Source organism: Pteropus vampyrus, unplaced genomic scaffold, assembly GCF_000151845.1.
Source record: "Pteropus vampyrus isolate Shadow unplaced genomic scaffold, Pvam_2.0 Scaffold166, whole genome shotgun sequence".
In the NCBI taxonomy this organism is placed as follows: domain Eukaryota; kingdom Metazoa; phylum Chordata; class Mammalia; order Chiroptera; family Pteropodidae; genus Pteropus; species Pteropus vampyrus.
In genome coordinates, this window is record NW_011888947.1 from 2556608 (window position 1) to 2578812 (window position 22205).

Consider the following 22205-nt stretch of genomic DNA (forward strand, 5'->3'; position numbering starts at 1 on the left):
AACCCTCTGAAGGTTTCTAAGCAGCACTGGCGGGCTGGACCCAGCCTCTCCCTCCAGCCCGCTTCCTGACAGCTATCCTGGATGACAGGGTTCCGGTGTCTGTTCCTTCTGCTCCTTAGGCTGGGCGGTGCTATCTGTGCTCATCCCCACCTGGGATTCTCTCCATCCCTCAAGGCTTGGCTTACTTAGTACCAGGTCTGAGAAGCTTCCCTCCACTCCTATTCAAAACAATTTACTGAGTCCTCCATGGCCCCTGGCATTTATTTACACTCACTTATAATTCTGCTTGTTTGAAGGGTAGATATTAGTATTGCTGTTTATCCCACCAAAGTATAACCCCTGGAGGCTGGGCCAGGCCTTAGCCACCTTTGGAGCAACCTGGGTGCCCAGCGCACAGTCTTGACTAAATAGGTGTGCGCTGTACGTTTGCTGAATGACGAACAGACCTGACCGTGAACGCGCCCTAAGAGTTGGGAAGTTGGCAATGCAGGCTACACAGTGGCGGAGCTGGGAACAGAACCTTCATTTCTAAACCAGGTCTCCTGTCGGCCAGTTCAGGAGTCGCCTGCCGGTTCTTCTTCCCAGGGACGAGTGGCAGACAGTGAAGCAGGAAGGAGAAGCCCTCTGGACGCCTCAGCTCCTCCAGGCTGGAGCACATCTGGAGCCTGAGCCATGTCCCTCTCTTCCCCTGTTATAGACCCAAATATCTAGGACAACACCTGGCACATTGTGGCCGCCGATACTGATGAACTTATGCATCTTCCAAGGGTAATTCAATATCAAATCTGCATCTAGTGACTGTTAAGAGGTTAATGTTCACTAATTGATGATGGGTTCCTCCAAATTCTCCTGCCCAGGGTATTTTGAAGTGCCCAGAGTCAGAAATATGGAATGGCTGGCTCCTTGTCAATGGAGTGGCAATGGCACACCTTCAGTGGAGTCCTACAAAGCTTGCCTTAGTCCAAAAAAGCATAAACCTCGGCACAAAAGAACTTTCCAAGCCAGGAGAGCATCATGGGCTCGGACAGCTGTACACTGCCACTCAGAAGGCTTGAATTTAAGGAGTGGCGGGCTGGCCTGGGGCAGCCCTGGCTCCCCACTCGCCAGCTGAGTCAGCGAGCAGTGGCTTCTGCTCTCTGGGCCGGGGTCACTCTGTCTGAGACATCAAGGTCAGGTTAGATCTCTAAGGTCCTTCTGGCAATCATGTTTTCAGACTCCCCAAAGAACAGAATGTCACACCTATAATAACATATCTGATAGTAAAATGGAAAATTACATACTAGTGACTTGCAGTCACTATGATAGGAAAATCGAGTCAATCAATTTATATTATAAATTCACCTAAATCTAACTTAAAAATCTATATTCTAATAGATATGCCATGCCAACTACTCAGATAGGTAAGGCGCACAAGAAGAAACACCATTATTTAATGCTTAGACAATTCTTCGACCCATACTAATAACCACACATAGAGACAGGCAAATTAAAAACAATTAGGTACCATCTTATACCACTAAATTAGCAAAACTTTAAAAATTATAATCCAAATGCTGATGAGGTTATGGTACAACTAATATTCTCGAACACTCTTGATAATAGAGATAAATAAGACATTAGAAAGCAATTTCTCTAATTCTTATTTTTCTCTCCTCTGATCCAGGAATTCAAATGCTTGGAATTTATCCTAAGAAAATAATTCAAAACGCTCAAAAACAGTCATGTGGAGAAAAATGCTCATTGCAATAGTACTTCTAATCCTGATAAATTGGAAGAATATCTAAATATAGTAAAATGGCAAATAAATTCTAACAATTTGATGCGATAATAATCAGTGTACATGTAATTAGAAAACAGTTAGAACATCAGTGAATGAAGTTCACTTACAGTTAAGTAAACAAAGTATTCTACAGCCAACAAATAATTACTAACCCTACTGCATGCCATCTCCTGTTCTGGGTGCTGGGAATACCAAAGCGAATGAATTTTAATTTTATTATAATTACAATTATGTATACATATTGAAAAAGGACTACAAGATAGAAGTGTATTATAGGGCTAGCACTGAGGTAATTTCCCCTTTTAAATTTTGTTCTTTATCATAACAATGCAGTTTGTAATAAATAAAAATTCGGAGGGAAAAGGAAACAAGCATCTTGAAACATTTCAAATGTTTGGAAGCGCTGCATCTATTTACCAAAGCAGAACCCCCATGGCACAGGAGGTTCAAGATCAGACCAAATTATCATGGCTATTTCTGGTTTAGCCTGAGGCTGGAAATTCTGAGAGGACATGAGTCATCCTTTCCCAGAATCCTCCTCCCTAGGCTCAGGAAGGAGGGGACAATGTGACAGGGAGAAGCACAAAGCAAAGGCCCAGTCCTGGGCTGTGCGTGCAGTGTGGGCTGCAGTGTGCAGGCCCAGGGGACCTGTGTACTATCATCTCCTGCCGCTGCCCATGTCCCACACCCAACCCTTGGGGCCGCCTCAGCCCAGGGATCTTGTCTCTCTCAGGAGAGAAGGCCGGGGCGCCAAGCCTATTCATGGAACAAACAGCAGGGTGAAGAAGCCGTTTGTGCTGGGGGCCTGGGAGAAACATAATTACAGGCCTCTGTGCAGGACAGGGCGAGCATGCCAGGATCACACACCTCACGTGGCTACCTGTGTTGGGCCAGCCAGAGGACACAGATGAAGTGGGCCCGGCAGGGACTAAATTCACTGTCCCTGCTCAGGTCCAGCCAGGTGTTGCCATGTAGGATCTTGGGCCCAGTGGCATCAGATCTAAAGAGCTTTCCAAAGAACACGGAAATCTGCAACATAAAATCTTCCAATTCTTGAACACTGGCGAATATAAATTTATTTCAAAATACATTGTGGGCCAAAGAAAACATATCTATAGATCGCGCCCCAATCCATTTGCTTTGTTTTGCACACAAGGAGGCTCCAGACTCCAAGACTCAGGGTTTTAAATCACAGCGGAATTTTTGCAACTACAGAGCATGAATATTAAAAACGCTTTTCTACAGACCCAAAGCAGAGCAAACCTTCTCACGACTGCACTTCTATAATTCATTTCCTAAACCTATGGCAGACGTTTCTACTCATCAAATTAGGCTAAAATTCTAAGTCAACCTCTAATTTCCAGTGGCCTTAATCACCCATTTGGTCAGCAAATAATTTTTGAGCAGCTACTATGCATCAAGTACTATGCAAAGAACTGGGGATACAACCATAAATAAGGCTGTATAAAGCATCTGATCGTGTGCGTGTGCGTGCGTGTGTGCGTGTGTGTGTGTGTGTGTGTGTGTGTGTGTTGGAAGGCAGCGGGACAGTAAGAGACAGTTAATAAAATGAAAATCCAGAGACACATCAAGGTGACGTATCTAAGAGCGCTGCGTTGGGGCTTCTTTGGACTAGGGGTCAGGGAGGCAGACATCTCAGCTGAGACGGAAGGAAGACTAGAAGGTTTGCTGAGCTGAGTACAATGGTCTGGGCCGAGGCAACAGCCTGCACAGAGGCCCTAAGCAATGATAACTTTGGAAAGTTCAGGAACCGGGAAGGCTAACAAAGTGGAGAGCAGCTGCTCCAGAAGAGGCTGGCTGCGTGGGATGGGCCAGCTGTGCAGGGAGGGCTTGTCGGCCACGGTTGGAGCCTGGAATGTGTTCTAGGCGTGCTGGGCGGCCACAGGAGGAGAGCAGGTGGCCTTAGAGAACAGGATGAGAGCAAAGGGGCCAGTGGTCATGTTCTAGTGGGAGGTTTCCTGACCTCCTGCGGCTACCTCCTTCCCCCTAGCCTTTTCCCGCCACAGTGGCCCGGCTGCAGAAGGAACTCGGAAGGCGATTGCCTTCCTGTGGCTGTTCAGCCACATCCCCACGGGGTTTTGCTCAAACTCTGATTTCTCCAACACCCCAGAGCAACCAGAGGTAGGACTTCTCTAGGAAGCTGACATTGAGCAATTAGACAAGGTTCTCTGGGGAGAATCCGGAACTTTCTGTAACTCTGCCCCTTGCCGTAGACCTCAGGCAGCTCCCTCTCTTTTACTGTCCCCAAGAACTATTAGACATGCTTCTCCTCCTACAAAAAGAAGAGACTGCAAAACCTTGCTGGACCAGCACACATAACACGTATGGCTCACGTTCATGCCCACCTGGCTCGTCTGTCATCTCACATCAGTAAACCCGGGATTGGAGAGGTTCGGCAGGGGGCCCTGCACTCAGCTAGGAGGTGATGAATCACAGAATGCAAAAGCAGGTCACCTTGCAAAGCCCATGCTCTTCCTACAGCCACCTCCCTGATGCTCCCCAGAGGACACATTACTAGAAGTGGAGTTGCTGGGTCAGAGGTTTTTGCACACAATGAAGGCTTTGATGATATTGCCAAATTACCACCCCCAGAGTCTGTACTGTGAAGATCTATACTTTGTGGGTTCTATATGTGTACAATTTGTTTCAACTGTAAGGTCAAAACACCACCTAACCTCAAATTCAGAACTCTGATCTGTTTGTTTCGCTCTCGGTTTAAGTGTAGGGCACTGAACGAGGAGGGGCAGGTTCATTTTGCAGATGAGGGAGCTGTGAGGCCGGCTGTGTCTCTGGGGGGCCAGAATACCCCCAGCCTTTGTCTGAGGGATCTGGTGTGATTACTTTGCCTGATGACCAGCCCAAACAAAGAAAAACTAGCCTCTTTTTCCTTGAAATTCAGCTCCACTCAGTCAGACAGGGAAAATCGTTTCAATCCATACCAGTTTTCTATTTTGGAAAACATGGATTTGCATTCGTCTGCCCTAATCATTTGGATTATTACCAAGATAAATGAGATCGCACATAGCACGTCTTAGAAGCAGCATCATAGGGAGATGTGCTAGCCCCTCTCAGCTCGTGGGGGGAAGCTGAAGAAGACCCCCTGGGATGAGAGACAGCTGAGAAAAGAAATCAAGGATGATGTTATCAGAGCAGTTGATGCTTTGCAAGGCACAAGAATATGTAAAAGTTGTGGTCCATCCTTGACCGGTCCATCGCGTCGCTGGGGCAGTATTGCGTTTTCACTTCCACTTTAGAGGTGGGAAGTCTGCGGCTGGAGGAGGGAGGTGTGTGGCTATGTGGGGGTCACCTGGTAGGTAGGTGCAGAGCATGACCACCTACTGTTTGGGACTAATGGGCGAAGGTCTCTTTAGATGCTGCCTGAGCTTCTGCAATATTTTGACCTCTCTCCAACCACAACTTGGGAGAAACATAATTACAGGCCTCTGTGCAGGACAGGGCGAGCACGCCAGGATCACACACCTCACGTGGCTACCTGTGTTGGGCCAGCCAGAGGACACAGATGAAGTGGGCCCGGCAGGGACTAAATTCACTGTCCCTGCTCAGGTCCAGCCAGGTGTTGCCATGTAGGATCTTGGGCCCAGTGGCATCAGATCTAAAGAGCTTTCCAAAGAACACGGAAATCTGCAACATAAAATCTTCCAATTCTTGAACACTGGCGAATATAAATTTATTTCAAAATACATTGTGGGCCAAAGAAAACACATCTATAGATCGCGCCCCAATCCATTTGCTTTGTTTTGCACACAAGGAGGCTCCAGACTCCAAGACTCAGGGTTTTAAATCACAGCGGAATTTTTGCAACTACAGAGCATGAATATTAAAAACGCTTTTCTACAGACCCAAAGCAGAGCAAACCTTCTCACGACTGCATTTCTATAATTCATTTCCTAAACCTAAGGCAGACGTTTCTACTCATCAAATTAGGCTAAAATTCTAAGTCAACCTCTAATTTCCAGTGGCCTTAATCACCCATTTGGTCAGCAAATAATTTTTGAGCAGCTACTATGCATCAAGTACTATGCAAAGAACTGGGGATACAACCATAAATAAAGCATCTGATCGTGTGCGTGTGCGTGTGCGTGTGCGTGTGTGTGTTGGAAGGCAGCGGGACAGTAAGAGACAGTTAATAAAATGAAAATCCAGAGACACATCAAGGCGACGTATCTAAGAGCGCTGAGTTGGGGCTTCTTTGGACTAGGGGTCAGGGAGGCAGACATCTCAGCTGAGACGGAAGGAAGACTAGAAGGTTTGCTGAGCTGAGTACAATGGTCTGGGCCGAGGCAACAGCCTGCACAGAGGCCCTAAGCAATGATAACTTTGGAAAGTTCAGGAACCGGGAAGGCTAACAAAGTGGAGAGCAGCTGCTCCAGAAGAGGCTGGCTGCGTGGGATGGGCCAGCTGTGCAGGGAGGGCTTGTCGGCCACGGTTGGAGCCTGGAATGTGTTCTAGGCGTGCTGGGCGGCCACAGGAGGAGAGCAGGTGGCCTTAGAGAACAGGATGAGAGCAAAGGGGCCAGTGGTCATGTTCTAGTGGGAGGTTTCCTGACCTCCTGCGGCTACCTCCTTCCCCCTAGCCTTTTCCCGCCACAGTGGCCCGGCTGCAGAAGGAACTCGGAAGGCGATTGCCTTCCTGTGGCTGTTCAGCCACATCCCCACGGGGTTTTGCTCAAACTCTGATTTCTCCAACACCCCAGAGCAACCAGAGGTAGGACTTCTCTAGGAAGCTGACGTTGAGCAATTAGACAAGGTTCTCTGGGGAGAATCCGGAACTTTCTGTAACTCTGCCCCTTGCCGTAGACCTCAGGCAGCTCCCTCTCTTTTACTGTCCCCAAGAACTATTAGACATGCTTCTCCTCCTACAAAAAGAAGAGACTGCAAAACCTTGCTGGACCAGCACACATAACATGTATGGCTCACGTTCATGCCCACCTGGCTCGTCTGTCATCTCACATCAGTAAACCCGGGATTGGAGAGGTTCGGCAGGGGGCCCTGCACTCAGCTAGGAGGTGATGAATCACAGAATGCAAAAGCAGGTCACCTTGCAAAGCCCATGCTCTTCCTACAGCCACCTCCCTGATGCTCCCCAGAGGACACATTACTAGAAGTGGAGTTGCTGGGTCAGAGGTTTTTGCACACAATGAAGGCTTTGATGATATTGCCAAATTACCACCCCCAGAGTCTGTACTGTGAAGATCTATACTTTGTGGGTTCTATATGTGTACAATTTGTTTCAAATGTAAGGTCAAAACACCACCTAACCTCAAATTCAGAACTCTCATCTGTTTGTTTCGCTCTCGGTTTAAGTGTAGGGCACTGAACGAGGAGGGGCAGGTTCATTTTGCAGATGAGGGAGCTGTGAGGCCGGCTGTGTCTCTGGGGGGCCAGAATACCCCCAGCCTTTGTCTGAGGGATCTGGTGTGATTACTTTGCCTGATGACCAGCCCAAACAAAGAAAAACTAGCCTCTTTTTCCTTGAAATTCAGCTCCACTCAGTCAGACAGGGAAAATCGTTTCAATCCATACCAGTTTTCTATTTTGGAAAACATGGATTTGCATTTGTCTGCCCTAATCATTTGGATTATTACCAAGATAAATGAGATCGCACATAGCACGTCTTAGAAGCAGCATCATAGGGAGATGTGCTGGCTCCTCTCAGCTCGTGGGGGGGAAGCTGAAGAAGACCCCCTGGGATGAGAGACAGCTGAGAAAAGAAATCAAGGATGATGTTATCAGAGCAGCTGATGCTTTGCAAGGCACAAGAATATGTAAAAGTTGTGGTCCATCCTTGACCAGTCCATCGCGTCGCTGGGGCAGTATTGCGTTTTCACTTCCACTTTAGAGGTGGGAAGTCTGCGGCTGGAGGAGGGAGGTGTGTGGCTATGTGGGGGTCACCTGGTAGGTAGGTGCAGAGCATGACCACCTACTGTTTGGGACTAATGGGCGAAGGTCTCTTTAGATGCTGCCTGAGCTTCTGCAATATTTTGACCTCTCTCCAACCACAACTTGAATGTCATCTGCTGGAGCCTCAGTAAAGCAGTGAGCTAACCTCCCCATAGAAAACCCACCTTATTTTGCCTAAATGTGGTAGAGGGCCAGCAAAAACTATGAAGCAGGATGGCATGTAGATTATACTAAAAGATCCTCTACCCTGAGACTCCAGTTCATAAGACTGTTCAAAACAATTTACTGAGTCCTCCGTGAACCCTGCCTGCCCCGTGCAAAGGTTTTGTCCGAACAGAGAGAAGGTGAGGGTCTTGGGTGGGAAAGAGTATTAATAAGTTTCCCCCCAACAGTCACCAGACTTACGTTAACACTGGGATTTAATCCTTGAAGGATGGCTTACTCCCTAGATGTGGGCACCCTACTTCATTCATGTAGCTTTCTTTGACTAAAGTAGCTACTGGTCAATTGAATGCCCGTCTACAGCTTTTCAATAAATGTCCTTCCGGAAGCATGCCCAAAGAACCCTGTGTGCTTGTGATCAGAGGGTGTCCCGAAGAGACTGACTCTGCATGACCTGTGATAGAAGGGAAGGGTCAGTGTGACTAGCTAAGGAGGCCGATGAGCCTTAGTCCACCCAGGAATGGAGCCGGGGCTCAGCCAGGAACAGACTTCGGGTCTGATGACACCTCAGTTTGACATCTTAGCTGGATGCAGCTCAGGACTAGAGGAGACAGCCTGGCCAAGGGGGAACGCCCAATTCTAACCATATATGGCCCAGCCCAAGAAGCTGAGTGGGATGCTTTGCACCCCTGATGCCTGAGCAAAGTCACAGGGATACTGTGGAATATTTCAATTTTTGAGGGAAACACAGTAATAACTTGATACCTGCCAGACACAAAGCAAACTACTAGCTTGAAGCGGTTCAGTTTCTCCATTAGATCACACTATATTCCTGTCAATGACATATCTTTGTGAAGCCGGATATTCAGCAGTTTACCATGATAAAAGGCAAGTATTGCACAAACATCAATGTGGAACAAGAAAAGAGAGTGGCCACGTCTAATCTTATCCCAAGCATTAGAAGTTGTGCTGAACCCAACAGGCTTTAGAAGTTGTGATGAACCCAACTTACTAACATGTTCTGTTAGTAAGTATAATTGTGGTTGTTTAGGAATGAAATTAAAATATTTTTTCAAATGGTGCGGTAGGCTGAATAGTACCCCTTCGCAAATGTCCAGGTCCTAAGAAGGTTACTTCACATGGCAAAAGGGACTTTGCAGATATGATTAAGCTCAGGGCCTTGAGATGGGGAGATGATCCGGGATCATCCAGGTGGATCTGACATAATCACAAGGGTCCTTGGAAGAGGGAAGCAGGAGGACCAGAGTCAGAGAAGACGGGGCTACGATGCTTTGAAGGTGGAGGGACGGGCACAGCCCAAGGATGTGGGTGGCCCCTAAAAGGTGGAAAAGGCAAGGGGATGAGATTCTCCCCTCGGGTCCTCCAGAAGGAATCAGCCCTACCGACACCTTGACTTTAGCCCGGTAAGACTGATTTTGAACTTCTGCCCTCCAGAACTATAAGACAGTAAATATGTTTTAAACCACTGAGTTTATGATAATTTGTTAAAGGAGCCACAGGGAAGGAATACAAACAAACAGCTAGCACATTGTTAGGACATAAATTCTTAAGTTGTTCAGACTATTAGGTATTTGTTTTAGCCTAGGATGCCAGGGAAAAAATGACCGAGACACTAAGGTGCTGTGAAAGTTTGGGAACCTCTGATCTAGAAAGAAGGTCTGGGGCCCATGCCCAGCAAGTCCCTTCTCTGCCACTTGCGCTTCCAAACTGATGTAGGATCTCACATCGATTCATGTCAAACGGATTCTTCTCAGCACTCAGTCAAGCTTGTGGAGATCATTTAGTTTTTATTTCCCTTTATTATAAACATGTCATCAGAGGAAGGCTTAGAAATAGAAAAGAGGAGGAAAAACCTCTCGATCCCATAATTCCATCTGGTCTTTGTCAATAGGCGAACTTTTTTTTTTTTAACCATTTCAATTCCAAGAGAAATCTGAGTGTTTGCTTTGCATCTAGCCAGTGGCTCCTCCTCTTGTGACATCTACAGACATGCAGGTGACCCACTAAATAGTGTTCTCTGGTTCTCAGAAGAGTATTATATTTCAAACTGACCTAACATTGGTCTACAGTCAGACCGGGTTGGGCTGTAGTAATTAGGGGAGACAGACCCCTGGCTTAGATTTCTGGCCTCTGAGGCTGTCTTGAGATAAGAGAACTTGATCAATTATTAGATTACTGTTATCTGCTTTTGTTCAGCGATTAAGCGACATAATAATGAACGGTTTTCAGGAAAATCATGCCTCACTGAAACAGCCGGAGGAGAGCAGAGGGAAAAGAAGGGAGAGACTTTCCACACACTGCTACACGCGATCGATCGCCCACTCGGGAAACTGCTGCGAGCACGATGAAGGCGTGGATCGTCGAGGTTCCACAGAGCTCTCCTCCGCTGCCCTGCGCACCGGTCTCTGCCCTGGCACGGCCTCGACGCACGGGGCACGAGCACTCCACCTTCCCGCCGCCCGCCCTCCCCTCCCAGCCGCGGCCACAAATCATTGGCCTCAGCAACCGTGGCGGCAGCTCCTCCTGCAATTGTTTAACACGCTCGGCTGCTCCCTCGGGTGCCCCTCTCCCTTTGCAGTCACAAGTCGGAGGGCTCCAGTGGGCTGGCCTGGGCGGGCCGTGGGGAGGGCGCCCCAAGATCCCCACTGCACAGCTGGGCCCTTCAGAACCTCGGCCAGACCGCAGCTGCGAGGCCTCGTGAAAACACGCTTCCTGTTGCTCAGAACCTCGCACACTCTGAGACCGCACGGACTTCCATCTGCCCCTGTCAGGGGCTGAAGAGCTCCTAAAGCTTCTGACAAATAAATCTGCTCATCGTCTTCTGGCTGGCTCATAACTGACTCTGCCTTGGAATCTGAAGAGACTTTTGGGCAGTTGCGGCTATGAAGCAATAGTTGCTCCAATGAATGAATACACGTCGAATAAGAACTGTCACTGATGTCTTTGTAGCTGTTCAGCCACAGAGTTATATGCAGTCGATGTGGATCTAGGGCTACTTACAGGCCAGTGGCATCAAAGAAACCCATTACTGCAACTGGGCAATCAATATGGTGGCATTTGCTGGCAGTCAAGGTAAACACGGGAATCATACTGGGTCATGAAATTCTTTTCATTCTGACGAATTCATCCGCAGGGTAACTTTTGCCAAGAACTGAATTTAAAAATGAACTTGTCAATAAGGTCCTCATATGAAAAGATACTAATGATTATAATGAAAGTCTCTAACAAGGTCCTATAAAAGATACAGAGATGTTGGAACATACATTTTTTTAAAATGACTCTCCAAAAATCTGAAGGCATCCACTAAGTTAATTCATTATAGGTATTTGTGGAACGCGCTGCTAAATGAAGATAAGATCCCCCTGGTAATACAGGGATGGAGCGCCACACACCTGGAGACGTCATATTTAACATGGCTATGAGGCGCTCTCTCCCTCAAATACCAGATGTCCCAAAGGGCTGCTGGCAAGCACTGGATCACAAACTGTTCGTGGCTGATTTCTCTGAGGATCGCCTAAAGTGCCAACATTCTGATTTAATAATCAAAACAGGATCCATGTGCAGAAGTTCCCAGCAGGAAAGGACTGTCATTCTGCTGTGAACCTTGAAGAGGCTGACTTATTCCCCAGGATACAGACAGCAGCAGCATCTGAGGCAGCCGCAGGGGTATTCTTGTGTGGAGTGTTGCCCAGTGAGGATGAGAAGGACAGTGGCAGCTCCACCCTCGTCCTCCACAGCCGTGTGCAGGCACACCTGGGTCCCCCACAGGACGACCTGCCTATTGGCAGCTGGCTTGACAGAGGTGACCCTCTACAAGGAAGCACGTCTGAACTGGTGACTGACAGGAGGACTCTACTCCGGAGTGTCAGGGCAGCTCTCCAGTTGGCTGCACCTCTTTATGGTCTAGGATTAATGACCCTAGGACTGTGCTCCCCCAACAGGAGTTCCCTGAGAGTCAGAAGCCTTGTCCGTTTCCTCCACTATGGGATTCTCACAGCCAGAACAGTGCCAGGCACATAAGAGTTACTCAGTGAATATCTGTTCTTGATCACTCACAGCTAAGGGTTCAAAGGTGATCTCCATGGCCACAGGATGCTTCCCCCACCCAGCATTAGTCTGTAAAGTCGGCTGACCCGCCTTGGCCCAATCACCACCACACACTTCCTCCCACTGCTCTTTCACTCCAAGAGGGAGAAAGCGGCTTAAGAAAGACTGTCAGGAAAATGCCATGCTGCCAATCTATTTATAGCTGAACAGAGAAAAAGCTACCAGACCACGTCTTGATCTCTCAGTCCGTGAAGGTTATAAGCCCTGCCCCTAAGCCATTCTGCTAGGCTGCATGAGGAACCACCACACAATTCCTGACCTAAATGGGCTTCCAATATAGCCCACAAGAAAGAAAGAAAAATCATTCAACAATTCAACTGGAACACAAACCTGTTTTTGGCATAGGTGCCTTGCGAAGCACTATAGAACCAATCTTTAAAAAGTGCACACCTAGTAAGAAGAATAAGACAAGTATGTGAGTAATTGTGCGATCGGGCAGAGGGCACCAGCACACAAGGTACCAGGGCTGGAGGACATGGTGGCTCAGAAAACGCAAGATCACACCCAAAGGTAAGGAAGTTTGTCCGAGAAGACTGCCTGAGCTACATCTCTCTGAAGGCTGGGTCAATTCCTGCCAAGTCGGGGCCGGAAGGAAGAGAGGCAGCCTCGGAGAGTGACCCGTGTCAACAAAGTCCGGACATTTCCGATAGGGTTGGCTGTGAAACAGCCTGCATCTCTCTTTGGTTTGTGGAATGTAATGAGCTACCACTGCAGTGTGCCCTTGGGATAACGTAATTATTCTGTCTCCAAGGCATTTAAAAGATTTCTGATGGCAAAGTGTTGACAAGTGGTCCCAGCAATGGGCTTTTCTAATATGTCCCTGACCAGAAGAAGCCCAGGGTGGGAGGTTGGGGGAGGGACCAGGCGTCTGTGGAAGTTCAGGATCCACATTCAGGACCCTCATGCCATCCATCGCAACACACTCTAGCTCCTTGAGTTCAGGGTGCCTGCCGGGACATACTTGCATGTGGACAGGTGAAGCCGATTAGCCATAGCTCCCAAGAGAGGCCAGGCTAAACACGGATTTGGGGATCATGAACCAGAAGCACATGCAAAACACAGAACCACTTAGAAGGCAGAGAAGGGCTAAACTGCACTGTTGACAGTGAGAGCTAGGGAAGCACAGGAAGGGACACAGGTCAGTGTGGGAATTACAGGGGAGCTGCTCTCAGGAGAGTGAGCACAGATCCCCCCAAAGCCCTGCACACAGGCACCGCGCTGGGGGTTTGAATAGGGCTGAGAGCCCCAGCTGGTCAAAGAGACTGGAATTGAGCACATAGCTGCTGCAGCGATTAAGAATTAAGTACGACCCACAGCTTTTACAGGGGAAGTCTCTGAATCACTGTCTCTCATCTCTGAGGAAGCGAAGGTAACAAGTGGGGAGAAGTGAGAAAGGGCAGACGTAAACCTCATTTCAAAGAGGAAGACAGCGGACGCTGTGCAGTAGATCGAGGGAGACAGCCCTGTCAGGGAGTACCTAGAAAGAGGTTACGAGCAGGATGGCTCTGCGGGCACCACAGAAGGTAGCGGTGAGGACTGAAGTCAGAACGTGATGCCAAACTATATTCTAGCACTGTCGTGTGTTTTTTACAGACTCATAGATCAAGGGACACTGTGGAAGGAATACACTGGTATTAGCATGGTACTCAATAAATGCATCACAGCCTTGGGACAAGACCCAAAAATTTGGCCCCGAATGTTGTATAATTAGGGAGATTTATAGAAACTGGATTTCTTTATACTATAGTATACTTTTCTGGTTTTTTTTTTTTTTTTTTTTGCATTTTAAGATCTCTAAAATCCAATGTGTTTTATCATTGCTTTTAGCCAGGCCCGTTATGATACAGTTGTCATTGTCTGGAGACAAGAGTGGACCCTATTTCTTTTTAAAGCAATTAAAAAATAAGTTCAAAAGTACGTAAATCATAATCATATCGCTGAATGAATTCCCTTGAAGTGACTTTCCCACAAACCAACTCCCACCTCAGGGAGCAGAACATGCCCCTCCCTCTGGGCCCAGCTCCTGGTACTCCCCTCCTCCCCAAAGGGAAATGGATGGAGCACTCCGTAAAGAGCATGTTGATGGCAGAGAGGATGGTATTTTACAGAAATCCATGGACTTTCATGGCTCTGGGACAACTTCAAAAGAATGGGCTTCTGAACGTGGAGAAGTTTTAGAAATCCTTTAACTGATTTATTTTGCTAATGCTTTATTATGGACAAGGCTGATACTTGATAATAATCTATGTCTAAGTAATTCTAAAGAAGTTCTTTCAGTAAGGACAGAATAAAAAATCTAAGTAAAAAAAAGCATTGTGTGATAGTTTAAATGGCAGTGTTTTAATCTTTCTTCATAGTGCATAAAATAATAGCCAATCTTACAACTGATGAGGTCTTCGATTTGATGAAACGTGGTGGTTGAGCCACCTTATCCAGAGTCAACTTGGAAAGATATCTCCGTCACTAACGGGCAAAGGTCTCCAGTCCAGGCTCTATCCTACATCTTCATTAATTACTCAGATCTCAATGCGAATAACATGTTAATGGAGAACGTGGGGGACATAAAGCCAGAGGGACAGTTAATTCAGAGAATGATACAACTGGGACCCAAAAAGATTTTGGCAGACTTCACTAGTGGGCTGCGTCTAAAATATGCCTCCTCAAAACCACAATGGGATATCACTTCACATCTATTAGAATGGCTATGATCGAGAAGACAAGAGATAACAAATGCTGGCGAGGATATACAGAAAAGGGAACCCTGCACACTGTTGGTGGGAATGTAAACTGGTGCAGCCACTATGGAAAATAGTATGGAGGTCTCTCAAAAAATTAAAAATAGAACTACCATATGACCCAGCAATTCCACTTCTGGGTATTTACCCAAAGGAAATGAAATCACTATCTTGAAGGGTTATCTTCATCCTGTGTTCACTGCAGCATTGTTTCCAATAGCCAAGACATGAAAACAACCTATGTGTCCACCGATTGATAAATGGATAAAGAAAATGTGGCACAGGTATGCACACACATGTGTGCGCGCACACGCCCACACACACACATAACGGAACGTTATTCAGCCATAAAAAAAAAAATCCTGCCATTTGTGACATGGATAAAACTTGAGGGCATTATACTAAGTGAAATAAATCAGACAGAGAAAAACGAATACTGTATGATTATATGTGGAATCTAAAAAACCAAGTCATAGAAACAGAGGCAGGGTGTGGGGGAAATGGGTGAAAGCGGTAAAAAGGTACAAACTTCCAGCTATAAGATAAATAATAAGTTCTGAAGACGCATAGCCTGGTGACTATAGTTAACAATGTTGTGTTGTATATTTGAAAGTTGCTAAGAGAGTAGATCTTAAAAGTTCTCATTACAAGACAAAAATATTTGTAACTATGTAAGATGATGGATGTTAACTTACGTGATCATTCACAATATATATAAATGTCAAATCATTATGTTGTACACCTTAGATGTACACAATGTTGTATGTCACTATCTCATAAAACTATAAAAATAAAAGGCACCTCTTCACAGGAAATTCATTTATTTGCTGGACGTTTGTTGAGGGACTTCTGTGTGCGGGGCATTTGTGGGAGCAAAGAGGTGATGACAACATGGTTTCTGCCTTTGAATAACTCATAAATTATTAGTGAGAGAGTCTGACATTTTGACCTAAAACTATACAAGTCCAATACCGAGAGGCAATTCATTAGTTGACAGTATGTGCTCTGAGTTGATGTGTTTGATGCTAACAACAACAAAAAACTCTAAACTCTAATATGCATTGTCAAAAGCACCTGATCCAAAACAGGAGTGACAGTTTCACTCAACTCTGCTTGTGCCAGTCAGGCTGCTCCTAGAACATCCTGCCCAACCACGCCGTGAAAGGAACGATCAGCCTCTCTTACAGCATGTAAACACATCCAAGAACCCACGTGCATTGCTGTCCTCGACTGTTAAGTCCAAAGCAATCCATTGGGATGTATCATTTTGGAAAAAATAATAAATATTAAATTAAAAAATATTAAATTAAAGTGCAAAGGCATTTTAATTTAATAAATGATTATAAGACTTAAAAAAAAGAAAAATGAGAGAACTATTGTGAATTTGAAAAGCACGCAAAAAAAATAAAAGTAAAAGCAAAAGCCTATATTATAATGCTGTCGTCTGAGCAACGGTGAGAAAGTCCAGGACATTTACCATGGGGCTGAGTAACTTGAGAGACAAGACGGTGGTCTTCAAATTTGCAAGGAGTGGCCACGTGACAGAGGGATCAGATTGTTCTCTGTGGCTCCAGAGGGAGGAACAAACCTAACAGCGGAGCCCTGGCAGGGCAGCAGTCTGCACCCACCAGAACGGCCCCTCCAAAGCCCCCTTTTTCAGGAAGCTGGAAGCGGAAGGTGGACATTTGCTGTTAGCAGGTTAGTAGCAGGAGAAGCTGTCAGATCTGTAGGGCTTCATGCGGTGTCCACTCTGAGATAACATCTTACGATGCTCAGTGCGGGCTTCTCTCCACTGCAGCTGTCATAATGGTTATATCCAACAATAATTCCTATTTTATGACCTCCAGGGAGAAGGAAACATCTAAAATGTTCACAGTGCACAGGAAAAAGATAATGGACCATCTGCGGGTTCCCCAACGCAGTGAGACAACAAGACAGCATAATTCTCCACAGATTTCCTAATAAGACCGTGACTTCACTAGGTCAATAAATGCTGGGACAGGGCTGTGCAAGAGACAAACTCCCTGCCTCACGGAGCATGCGGTCTGGTGATCTTGCCTCCCTTGGTTCGGCAACAGTGTGGAAGGTTCCAGAACAAACTCCAATTCACCACAGTGCCAAAAACCATAACAGTCCAGAAGGTCAATCAGCCTCCGGTGGATTAGAGGGGAAGGAAAAAGGATCTCTGATTACACGTCAACGGCTCCTCCACAACCCAAGCCTTTGAGGTTTCTTAGTTATTCGAAAGTTGTACTAAGTCCCAACTCAAAAGCCACCTCCCACAGGCACCTGGATATACACTTTACCCTTCACTAATGTTTAACTCATCCTAGGAAATTCCTCAGGCAGATTGGTGGGCCCTCCAGTTCACAGCAACAAGGAGGGATTTACTGACAGCTATTTTTTTTTTGTTTTATTAATTTTTGTTATTAACTTACTAAGTTGGTTCCCTTATAACTAAATGTTAGAATTTACTACCAGCCATGCCCCCCTCCCTTGGTGAGCAGCTGTACCTCTTTAATAATAGAAGGACACAGCTAACAATTCAGGGACAGCTGGATTCAGTTTGGATATAGATCCCTTTCGCCTTCCATTCTTTTGGGTAATTTGGCAAAATAAGTGCATATTGCCCCAACCACTAGTATGGAGATAGCAATACTCAATTATTGGATTGGATTAGGCTCCCTAAAGATCTGAGACTTGGTCCTTGGCCAAAGAACCCAATGGAAGGTAGGTTTGGTACTCAACAAATGTCCATTCTCTTCCAGCTTGGTGCTTTGCTCCTGTTGGCCCAATAAAGGGCCAAAGCAAAGAGCTGTGTGCACTGGACATCTGCGTCTCTATGGGAGAAAAGGGTCTGGGCGAATCCTCCTGGACGTGGGGATCACCTGGCAGCCTAGAATAAGCACTCTGCTTAAAAACTGGCAGCGTTCATCATTGCTTAGTCATGACATCCGTCATCTCTGGCTGGTGGTCAAGGTGCTCTGCAATCTGGAGGTACTTGAGTCTGCCCACGCAGCTCTCCAAGGGCCACACGCAGAGGTGAATGCTGCCACTCTCCAAAAGCAACCTTACATAAGCATTTGGTTGTCGGTTTCTTCAAGACAGAACTTCTGCTTTAATCAGGCTAGTTTCACCTCTCTCGTGCATGCTCTCTCTCTGCCTTTGCTAACGCTTTCTTCATGTCCCTGTACACACTACCTGTACCTCCCTCTGACTAAATCTCTTAGCACATCCAAAGCCTGCTCAGCATGGAGAAATCTGAAAATTGTTATTGTGTTACTCTGGTGTTTTGCATAGGTTATTTGTGGTCTTTTGAAATCCTCCTTCATGCCGAAACATGTTTAACGATATTTTTAAAGTCTATTTAATCTACCCTAAGGAGATAAGCCAAAATATGGCCAAAAAACCTATATGCAGCATTATTTATAACAACAAAAGTTTAAAATAATCTAAATGTTCAAAAAGAAAATTATGTAAATTCTGTTACATTAATTATGGCACTTCACTGAAATATTATAGAGCAATAATAACATGGCATCATGAAAACGCTTGTGTTAAATGAAAATGAAATGAAAAAGTGAACAACCCAAGATGGAAAATTATACTTTCCCCATTTACAACAATGTAAAAATCATAAAGGAATGCCACAGCTATCCCGTGTTATCTTACACTGTTGATACAAGGATCAAATGAGCTGATAAAGCAAAAACAAACAAACAAACAAACAAACAAAAAACCTGTCAAATGGCTAAAGTAGTATATGAATTCCAAACAGTATTCATAGTAGGCATCTGAAGAATGTCCAGTACATGAATCAACAGGGCAAGAGAGACTTTAAAGATCACATCAGTATCAGAGGCCCTGGAGGAAGTGGCCACTTCAATAGTTCTGCTTTACGATTTCTGGATAGTCTTTGTTCTCATCGTGTCAACATGTGTAGATGGAAATTCAAAGACAGATAGCGGTATCAATACTTCACTCATTCAGAAAGTCTTTTAACAAAGCAAGAGTTACTCCTGCAATAAAGGCTTTGCTTTATTTGAGTGAATGAGTGAGTGAGAGTAAGAGAGAGAAAGAGAAATCTACTCTAAGAGATTAACGTCTTTATCAAGCCCAGATCAGATTCTGCAGCATGCGCCTACCTGGTGCCTACCTGGATATAAACACTAGATATCCTAGATTAAAGATTCTTTATTCTCAGAGACTCTTTCTCTACTTCTCTCTGTATACTTTCTCTAATGTTCTTGGTAGAGAGAAATAAAGCTCATTTGCTTACAGTCAAATCATTCGCTTCGACCTGGCAGCCTAAGTGGGTGCTGAGGAACTTCCCACTCTGCAAGGGCAGGTATGTAAAGATGGGGACGAGGAAATTTCAAGGGAAAGGATTCCATACCTCCTTTAACCCCCGAGCCTAGGACCCCGGTCCATGGCCAGTTAGAAACAGGGCCGCACAGCAGGAGGTGAGCGGTGGGCAAGCGAGTGAAGCCTCATCTGTATTTGCAGATGCTCCCCAGCGCTAGCATCACCGCCTCAGCTCCACTTCAGATCATCATCAGGCATTAGATTCTCATACGGGCCAAAAAGGTTGGGGACCTCTGCTTTATGTGACCCTGCATATTGGGTATTTCTATCAATATCTATCTACCTAATCTTTCAACTTTTATTTTCCTCTTTCCCTACACAAATCGCAATATTCCTGAGCCAGATACATCCTGACTTCCTCATTTCTTCATTGAATGCCTCTAAAACACATGTCTTCTGGCTTCCTTATGGTTCGGAGGAAGATGGAATGAGAACAATCCACCCTGTCTCACCCACTGAATATGGCTATAAAACCTGGACGCAATAAACAGAGCTGCTATTAAAGGTCTCAGAAAAGTAAACAGAAGCAGGTAGATGAGGGAAGACAAATAGAACTTGAAGCACTACCAGAGTGGTGGCGATTTGCCATCCCCACTCCAGGACCCCCAGCCTGGACTAAACACAGCCTCATGCCAGACACGAGCATCAGTGTGGATAGCAGAGCACTGGGAGAAGCACCCAGTGCTGGCTTGCGGAGCAGGAAAGGTGTTGCCTAATTCTCAGAGACAGCGGGACAAATCCCAGGGTTTTTTCCTTTTTTTTTTTTTTATGTCTCTGTCTTCTCAGCTCTCTCATTCCCAGTCCCCAGTGCTTTTGCAGCAGCAGAGGGATCCACGGGCGCCTGAAACGCTGAGGGAGGAAATCTGCCTTTGCAGTTGGAGATGCTGTGGTCTGAAGAGGGTGAAAACCCATTGGATTTTTCTCTCAATCCTCTTCTTGCTTAGTCATGGATGTGAGCTAAGGAAGAGTATAGCAGAGCATACCCAAAGCCAGAGGGACAGTTAACACGACTGGGACCCAAAAAGATTTCGGCAGACTTCAGCGGTGGGCTGAGTCTAAAAGATGCCTCTTCAAAACCACAATGAGATATCACTTCACATCTATTCGAATGTCTATTATAGAGAAGACAAGCGATAACAAATACTGGCGAGGAATAAAGCTCCTGCTTTCTGGCTGAAGGACCAAAGACAGGAGGCCGCATGAACTGGAAGGTACTGCGGAGATTGCTAAAAGGGAATTGCTCGGGAAAATAACCCCATAAAGCTGTTTATGAGCTCCTGGGCTCACCCCTGAGCTGAGCATGCGCAGATGTAATCCTAAACAGCACACTGTCGGCTCTCAAGTTCAGGAGAGACCAGTGCCCAGGACCTGCACGGCTATGGAGTGGCCCACGAGGGGCATGTCTGAAGAGCACTGCGAAGACTCTGAAAATGCCACTGGTACCGAAACCCACAGAGGCTGGTAGGGACTTAGAATCCAAATTCAAACTGATCAAGTCTCATAACGTAATATTCAAAATGTTCAGAAGCAATGCAAGATTAGCCTCCCCCCACCCCGCCCCACGCACACACATAATCAGGAAAATCCTCCCATGCGTGGGAGAAGACCGTCAATAGATGCCGGGGCTAAGGCGACACAACTATTGGAATTAGCTGAGACTTCAAAGCAGTTATTATAAAAAATACTCCACGAAGTAAGAGGAAACATTCTTGAAATGCCAGGGAAGATTTTAAAAGTCTCAACAAAGAAGAAGGTAGAAAAAAGAATCAAATGGAAAATTTAGAACTAAAAAATAACCACTGGATACGCTCACTAGCAAAATGAGTATGACAGAGGAAAAAGTCCGTGAACATGAAAACAATAAGTGATAAATAAATAAAAAGAATCTAATCTGAAGAACAGAGAAAACAAGATTTAAAAAATGAACAGAGCCTTGGAGGCCTGTGGGACAATACTAAAGGATAATATTTGTGTCATTAGAGTCCCAGAAGGAAAGGGGAAAGAAGGCAGAAGGCAGTGAAAAATATATATATCAAGAAATAGTGACTGAAACTTCTCAAGCTGGGGAAGGATATAAACTTACAGTTTTGAAAGCTCAGTGAATATGAAAAAAAAGATAAATCCAAAGAAATCCACACCCACACTCATTGTAATAAAATTGCTGAAAACAAAAGACAACAATTTGAAAGCAACCAGAGAAAAATGATGCATTACTCATAGGGAAACAAGATTCCAATGACTGTAGATTTTTCAACAAAATTTGTGGCAGACAGAAGAAAGTGAAACAGCATTTTTTAAGGGCCAAAAGAAAAGAACTGATAGTCTAGAAATCTATATCTAGTAAAAAAAAGTCCTTCAGGAATGAAAGTAAAGTAAAAACAAGAGAATTTGTTACTAGTAGGCCTGCTCTTTAAGAAGTTATAAAGAAACATTTTTATACAGAAGGCAAATAATACCAAAAAGAAACACGAAACATCAGGAATAAAATGAAGTATAAAAGAAAAGGGAAAAATCTGGGTAAATATAATAGACTACCCTCCTCTTATTGAATCCTTTAAAATATGTTACATAGTTGAAAGCAAAAATCATAATAGTGGCTGATGAGGTTTTCAATGTAAATAGATATGATACATACGAAAACTACAACAAAAAGAAGAGAGAATAAAAGGACCCATATTGTGATAAGGTTTCTACTTTCCACTAGTTGTAGCAAAATACTGACTCTAAGTAAACTGTAAAAAGTTAAGGGTATATGCTGTAATTCCTAGAGCAAACATTAAAAACAAAAACAAAATAAACTGTACATAAAGTAAAAACTCAACAGATCAATTAAAATGGAATGCTAAAACATATTTAAATAATCCCGAAGAATACAGGAAAAGGGACACAGAGGAAAGAAAAATTGAGTGAATAAACAGAAAACAAAGAATATTCTTTTCAAGTGCATGTGGAATATTCACCAAGACAGTCCATATCATGGCTTGTCAAACAAATCTTTGAAAATTTAGAACAATTGAAATAAAAAGAAGTATCTTCTATGACCTTAATGGAATTAGACTAGAAATCGATAACAGAAGCATATCTGGAAAATCT

General features: G+C 45.1%; 1 protein-coding gene across 4 annotated transcripts in view; it reads right to left on the reverse strand.

Annotated features, from left to right (window-relative positions):
* The window catches only part of KIAA0513 (KIAA0513 ortholog), a 122226-nt gene that overhangs the window by 16064 nt on the left and 83957 nt on the right, over positions 1 to 22205 (reverse strand). The window lies entirely within an intron of this gene.